The following is a 7532-nucleotide window of genomic DNA, read 5'->3' as shown; positions in this document are numbered from 1 at the left end:
GTCTATAAAACGCCGATAGCAGGCCGGGTGAAACCCGTAGTTGTTGGGACATCAGAGACCAGTTTGTCGAGGAGGGCAACATGTTTATTAGCAAAAGCTAACGTTAGCTCCGTAGTGTCCGACGTTTTGAGCCATTCCTACGCACATTGCTTGATTTTTTCCCATCGGACTTCAGTAAAGGGCTGCGGACCTTTCCCACCATCTTTTCCGACATGAAGAATACACTTTACGGGTGTTAATCGAGCTTGATCGCCGCTATCAGATGAAGATGCGCTGCTTACGTGATATTGGCTTGATTTCGGCTCTGACCTACTTACATTTTCGATGCTGATTGGTTGAAAATCGCTGATAGGTTGAAAATGTTCAAAACAGTTTTATATGTCTGAATACGCAGTCAATATAGTGCGCCAATAAATTACACTTTTCTCATTAACTGCAGGATAATGCGTGGAGAACTTTTTGCTTGGATACCTTTTATTAACGTTGAACATATTAAGCAAAAGAAAAAGTAGTGCCCCGTTTGTCGGAACGAAACTGAACTATACAGCTCACGTACAGCGGCCTACATTCATGGACTTTCAATTTGTTTTCTTTAGTCGTGTATTTGTTCTGATTAACATCACTCATCTGTATTCTTGGTTAAGTCATTATAAGTTCATCCTTGTCAGCTGTGTTAGTTTAATCATCTTGTTTGTGTAAATATAGGTCACCTTATCCTGCACTGTCTGGTCTCGTTAACACTATGATGTGTGTTAGTAATCTTTGTATGGATTGCTACCTGTCGGATTATTATAAGTAAAGTTTGGACTATGTTTAGGGTGCATTTATGGTGTTTTTTTCCTTTTTTGAAACTTGAAAGCTTACGGTGAGTTTTTTTTTTTTTTTTTTTTGCATATGGAAAAGAGATGTAAGAGTTAACATTTAGTTAAACTTTTCCTTTTGTTCCTTTTCCTTTTATGGATTTAAAACTATATGGATGAGTAAATGACAGAATTTTCCATGTGAAAAGAAGTATAGTTTAGCATAGATTTTAAAAGAGTACTTTTTATGGTTGGGGTCCTCTTTAATAGGCAGAGCTTTAGACCGGAAGACGAGAGGCAATTCCACACCATTTTAGAGTGACGTCAGAGGAGAAGCTGAGGGGCTGAAGGGAATCAGTGGAGGTGGAGGTGGGGCTGACAGACTGGCTGATTTTGGAAGAGGAGGTCGGAGAGGGAGGCTGGGTGGGAATTCAGGAGACACAGGAGACTTCGTACTGGACGGAACCAGCAGGGGTGCAGGATACTTTGAGCTGGGTGGAACCAGTTGAAACACAGGAAACTTTGAGCTGGACGAGGTCTGGTGATGTCCTCCGCTGGGCTGATGGTGAAAGCCAATCCATTATTCACCAGCACCCACTCTACAAATGCAGCGAAATCCTCTTTGGGAATTCCAAATTAAACTGTCATCTTCCCCTGTATAAGCATCAGTAGCCATGAGTTGCATTGGTTTGAAGTCAACTCCCCTCTTCGATTGATTGGCTAGAGGAGTAGCTGTCAATCTAGAACTAGTGGACCAATGGTGACGCTTAAGCCCGCCCTAATTTACATGAAACTGGAACTGCAACATTTGTGAAAGCAAACGCAGAACGTGGAAAGAAGAGCGAAGAGAAAAACAGCACAAGCGTACAAAAGAGTAAAATATGAGCAGAAAATGCAAGAGAGCACAAAGTACAGAGTAATAAAACCAAGGAAAACATACTTTTTAAGAAATCATGACCATCAGTTTAAGATTGTGCAAAATAACTTTTAATGCATTTAAAGTTTTTATTCATGCTTGTTATTTCTTGATTCACGCTTATTATATTTTAATCCGTGACCACGTTGTTTGCTATTCTGATCATTTTGCATAATTTTTTTCAGTTTGTGCAATATATTTTTACATGTGTTTTTAAATTTTTGATTCACGCTTATTATTTTTTGATCCATGGCTGCAATACTTTAGGCGGGAAATTGATCCCATAGGTCCTTGCAGGTAGAGTCGTTGAACGGCAAGGTAGGTCCATAGTAAGGGGAAGAGAAGAAAAGAAAGAAAGAAAAATGCAGCAAAAATCTGTTTCTTGGTCCGGTATTCTGTCACGGTGGGTTGTAGAGAGTGCACAATAAAGGAGTATCCAAAAAAAAAATTTCATCCACAAACTGAAACTCAGGAGATTGCCGGAGAAAACCTTAACAACTACATTAAACATAGATGATACTGAACAGAAAGAACTCAAGGCTTAAATACAGAGGGAACGTAATCAGGGAGCTCATAAATACTTGAGCACCATAATGTGCGAGAGGCGGGTTCGCTTTCTGTATGTAAGAAAGCTGGCCGCGAGCGGCATAATTTTTATCCGCCGCCAGAGCCAGGATTCGAACACGGGTCTCTGGCGCGAAAGCCTAAGATTTCGCCACTGAGTCACAGGGGGAAAACACGTAAGCTTTCAGTTAGCGCGAGCATATAAGAGAGCGTCATGTTTTGTGTCAGCGTTTGTTTGCAGGCGTGCGTGTATTATAACAGGTTCGTTTACTGCAATATTAATATTTCCAGCCGCCTGAACTTAAGAGGGGACTGAGAAATGTGTGAGAATTAGAGGTTGGTCCGGCCTCGGCGGGACTAAAAACACTCTCTCTTCTCCCTTTGCCGGTGAGTGAGGCACGCGGGGTGCTGAACATTGCTCGTGACCGTCCGCTCTGACATCCCTTGTGAACGGCGCAGTTTGCGCGCCTCAAGCAAAGAGAGAGAGAGCGGGAAGAGGGGTTGTAATAGGCGAATAGCCAGAGAGCGTCATAATGTCTTGTGACGGCGTTTGTTTGCAGGCGTGCATGTATTATAACAGGCTTGTTTGCTGCAATATTGATATTTCCAGTCGCCTGAACTTAAGAGGGGACTGAGAAATGTGTGAGAAATGGAGGTTGGTCCGGCCTCGGCGGGACTAAAAACACTCTCTTTCCTCCTTTCGCCGGTGAGTGACGCACGCGAACGGGGCGCGAGGGCGGGGTAGCTTTCTTGTAACGTAAAGAAAGCTAGCCCAGTGACCGTCCGCTTCTGACATCCCTTGTGAACGGCACAGTTTGCGCGGCACGAGCAAAGGGAGAGAGAGCGGGAAGAGAGAGAGCGTCATCATGTTTTGCGTCGGCGTTTGTTTGCAGGCGTGCATGTATTATAACAGGCTTGTTTGCTGCAATATTGATATTTCCAGTCGCCTGAACTTAAGAGGGGACTGAGAAATGTGTGAGAAATGGAGGTTGGTCCGGCCTCGGCGGGACTAAAACACTCTCTTTTCTCCTTTCGCCGGTGAGTGACGCGCGCGAACGGGGCGCAAGGGCGGGGTAGCTTTCTTGTAACATAAAGAAAAGCTAGCCCCATGACCGTCCGCTTCTGACATCCCTTGTGAACGGCGCAGTTTGCGCGGCTCAAACAGAGGGAGAGAGCGAGAAAGCTAGCCCCGTGATGGCGCAGCTTCTTCCTCTCAGGATCCAGCGATGCGAGAGCTTCGCTGAAGAGATGAAAAATCAGATTCTATCAGCCTATCGAGCTGTATTTATAAGCCCAAGCCACGCCTGTTTCGGCGGGACGTGACGCAGTTGGCGCAAAGCGCCCCCATTGGATCTGACGTCACGAAGAGCCTCTCTCGATAGGCTGCTGCAGTTGCCGCAGGGCAGCCAATAGGCGCGCGAGCCGTCTTGTCTATGTCTGCATGCTGCCGCAACGCGTTTTACATTATTTCAAAATTAAGGATAATTTTTGGCTTCAGTATCTCGCGGAAAAGAGATTTTCCCCTAGCGTAAGATATTACGCAGTACGAGAGACCTCTCGTAAGAGAACAGGAACGGAACACACAGTGTAAACAAAACCAAAACTGAACATAATCGTTACAAGCACATTTTAAATGTAATTTTAATAACAAACCAAAAATCTAATTATAAGTTTAGTTTAGTTTAGTTTAGTTTAGTTTAGTTTAGTTTAGTATGTTAGTCACCACATCAAAATAAGTGTACTTCTTTAAAGTCGACATGAAATCAAAATTGACCCAATTTATTTTGTTAGCGCATATTACTAGTCTTGTGGTGAACAATTAATCCATGCAAGTTAATACACAGAAAAAAATTGTTTGCTGTGGTAATCTTTAATCAAAATCTGAAAAGTTACTTCCGGTCTGGAATGTAGTAACGTTTAACTCTTTCTCCACCAAACGGGGAATTTTCAGTTATTTGTGAGAAAACGCTTCCCCGCCAAACACGGAATTTTCTGTGTTTCCGCTGTTATTATAGAGTAGGGGGCGCTATGACACATCTCCTGAAAGAGTACAGAATCTCCGGATCGAAACAGACGAAGAAGAAGCAGAAACAAGCGATGTCATGTGTAATCATGAGTAAAGTAACGCGATCACCAACATTAAACAGCATATAAATCAAAACTGCCTAATGTTACGGAATGAAATGTCGACCCAGGATGAGCTATAGGACTGTGCAAGCATTAGAGATGTTGATGAACTCTATTTTCTCCATCTATGTTTTGATCATCATTCTGAATCCGATCCTGATGTAGTCTTTGACAAAAACTGATTTTCTCAGCTTTTTGCTTAAAATGTTTTTTTATTTTATTTTATTGTTTATGAAACTTAAGTGTTGATAAATAAAGAATGAATGAAGCTAGAATAAAACGGGGCCATGACATTTTTGTGAAAATGATAAAAAAAAATGCTGGCAGTGACTGGCAACTTTTTTTTAAAACGCTGGCATGTAAAGAGTTAAAGGGATGGTTCGAAAAAAAAATCAACCTAGGGTCCTTCGCACCATGATCTCGAGCCAAACACCCCCCCAGAAGCCTTTTTTCCCTTGGTCGAACATTATTAAAGTTAGAGCTTATTTTGAAATATCAGCCTGATGGCTTAGTGCAGGCGCTAATGGATCCTAGGATGTATCTCATAAATTACCCCACTAATAATGTCCTGAATGGTACCAAGCTTACACGGTAGTAGGTTCTGTACTCATAAAACGAGGCATTGGAAAGTTTGTAAGTACATCAGGAGTTTATTTAAATAACCCCATACAGAAAAAAAAATATTGAAATATATTTAACTAAAATATATTTATTGGGCCAGTTTCGAATATTTGCATATATTCCAAAAATATATTTCAAAATATATTCTGAAACTATATTTCAAATATATTTCTTTTGTGTATGGGACACTTGCCTGACGGCTCATGCTACTGCTAACCCGGACATCGACGTCACTTCACTGGTTTGGGAAAAGCACGTAAAAGTCGTGCTTTTCCCAAACTGGTTTTCCCAAAAAACAGTAGTAACGTTACTGCTATTATACGATTGCTGCAAAATTATCAAAAATGTTAAAATAATAAAGTCACCATTGTGTTGTTGTCAGCCTACACTTCACATAATAGGCCTGTAGGCCAGGGCTTCATTTAACAAACGATAGTTTCATCAAATGGCAAACGGTGGATTAATTTAGACTAAATACAAGTGACTTGAATATACTTACCATTAATGCTACTTTTGGTGCTGGTTTTGTGCAGTGCTTTGTAGTCAATTAACATCCATTAGTTCAAAGACGCAGATTCAGAGATCGCTTCATAAATATAAATTCGTCTGTCCATGTCATTTTTAAACGATTTATTTATAAATGACCGGAAAATTACCGCTTCACTTCTCATTGTCCAATGAAATTTTAACTTGTTGTGACAGATGACGATTGGTCGGTGTATTATACATGACAAACAGGCTTCAATGAATTATGTAATATTTTAACATTTGTGATAGGCCTATGTGGATTTTTAATTGAATCGACACACTACCTTTTATCATCGAAACAAAAAATATATATGGGCCATTCTACAGAATTGGTGCAAACTGCTGTCCCTCATCCAAAAAACACATTTGAAAAGCATTTAATTATTAAAATCTTAGATGTTTACTAAGATCCTTCAATTATCTATTGAAACCCACAATAATATTTAAGATATCAGTAAGCTTTATATATATAAAATCATCATTTATGGGCTACTTAGGAGGTGGCTGTCCCAAACCCTAACCCCTAAATTTCAACTTGTGAAAATGATATTGAAAAAATGTTTGCACATTTTTCCATTCTTGTTTAAAAATATATATATATAAAAAAAAAAAAAAAAAAAAACGAAGTTAAAACAAATATTTATTTTATATTTTATTTTTAACTTTATCTAAAAAAAACATGTCCTGCATTTTCATGTCACTACCAAAACAGTGAATGTTGTATGCCATTGGCTGAGACTGATTTTAACCACACCCCTACATTTTTTATCAGGAAATATTCCTGTGTCCCTCTCTCTCATGTGCTATATATGGTCAGTAGATTGATCCCATCATTTTGAGGTAAATGTGTTCTAAAGTCTAAGAATCTGTGTGTAACTTTAAGGAATGTCACTACCAAACTAATTTTTTCTGCTATTGAGAAAACTTTTTGGATGTTATTCCATAAAATGTAGTTGTTATATGTGTTCAACTGTTCTGACCAGTGATTGCTAACCATGTGCTGATTAGCATCTTCGAGCTAGGCTCAAAAGTATCTAAAATTGTCACTACCAAAACAGTCACAACCGAAACATGTCTTGAAGTTTCGGTTGTGACATTATTGTTTTGGTAGTGACAAAAGGGAACACATAATCCTTTATTTGGAGGAATAAACTACATTTTAGTACAGTTATGTAAATAATTACTACTGTAGTATGTTTTAGTAGTGTTTTAGTATAAAAGATTCTGTTAAAATTCTGTAATGTGATGAGGTTACAATTACTTACAGGGTTAGTTCACCCAAAAATGAAAATTCTGTCAGTTACTCTCCCTCATGTTATTCCAACCCCGTAAGACCTTTGTTCATCTTCGGAACACAAATTAAGATATTTTTGATTAAATCTGAGAGCTGGATCACTACTCCATAGGCTTCTAAGGCATTATAACTTGCTGGCCCAGAAAATGTATTAAAGACATCGTTAATATAGTCCAAGTGACTACAGTGGCTCAATCTTAAGTTTATAAAGCGACGAGAATACTTTTTGTGCGCAAAAACAAACAAAATTAACGACTTTATTCCACTATTCATTTCCTTCTCTCTGGGCCTCGAGTTATTTCACGTAGTGTTTAAGTGTAGCGTGTCTGTGTTGCATGTCACCATGTAGGCTCACTATTGGCCGAGGCTGGTCATGTGTGTGATGCGTGTGACGGATAACACAGAAGCGCTGGGCTATTACACTACGTGAAAAAACTAGAGGCCCAGAGAGAAGGAAATGAAAAGTGGAATAAAGTTGTTATTTTTGTTTGTTTTTGCGCACAAAAAGTATTCTCGTCGCTTTATAAACTTAAGATTGAGCCACTGTAGTCACTTGGATTTTCTGGGCCAGCAAGTTATAATGTCTTAGAAGCCTATGGAGGAGTGAGACAGAGTACTCAGATTTAATCAAAAATATCTTAATTTGTGTTCCGAAGATGAACGAAGGTCTTACGGGGTTGGA

The sequence above is a fragment of the Abramis brama genome (assembly GCF_963993115.1).
Source record: "Abramis brama genome assembly, chromosome: 23".
In the NCBI taxonomy this organism is placed as follows: domain Eukaryota; kingdom Metazoa; phylum Chordata; class Actinopteri; order Cypriniformes; family Leuciscidae; genus Abramis; species Abramis brama.
Note: the sequence above shows the minus strand (reverse complement) of the source record.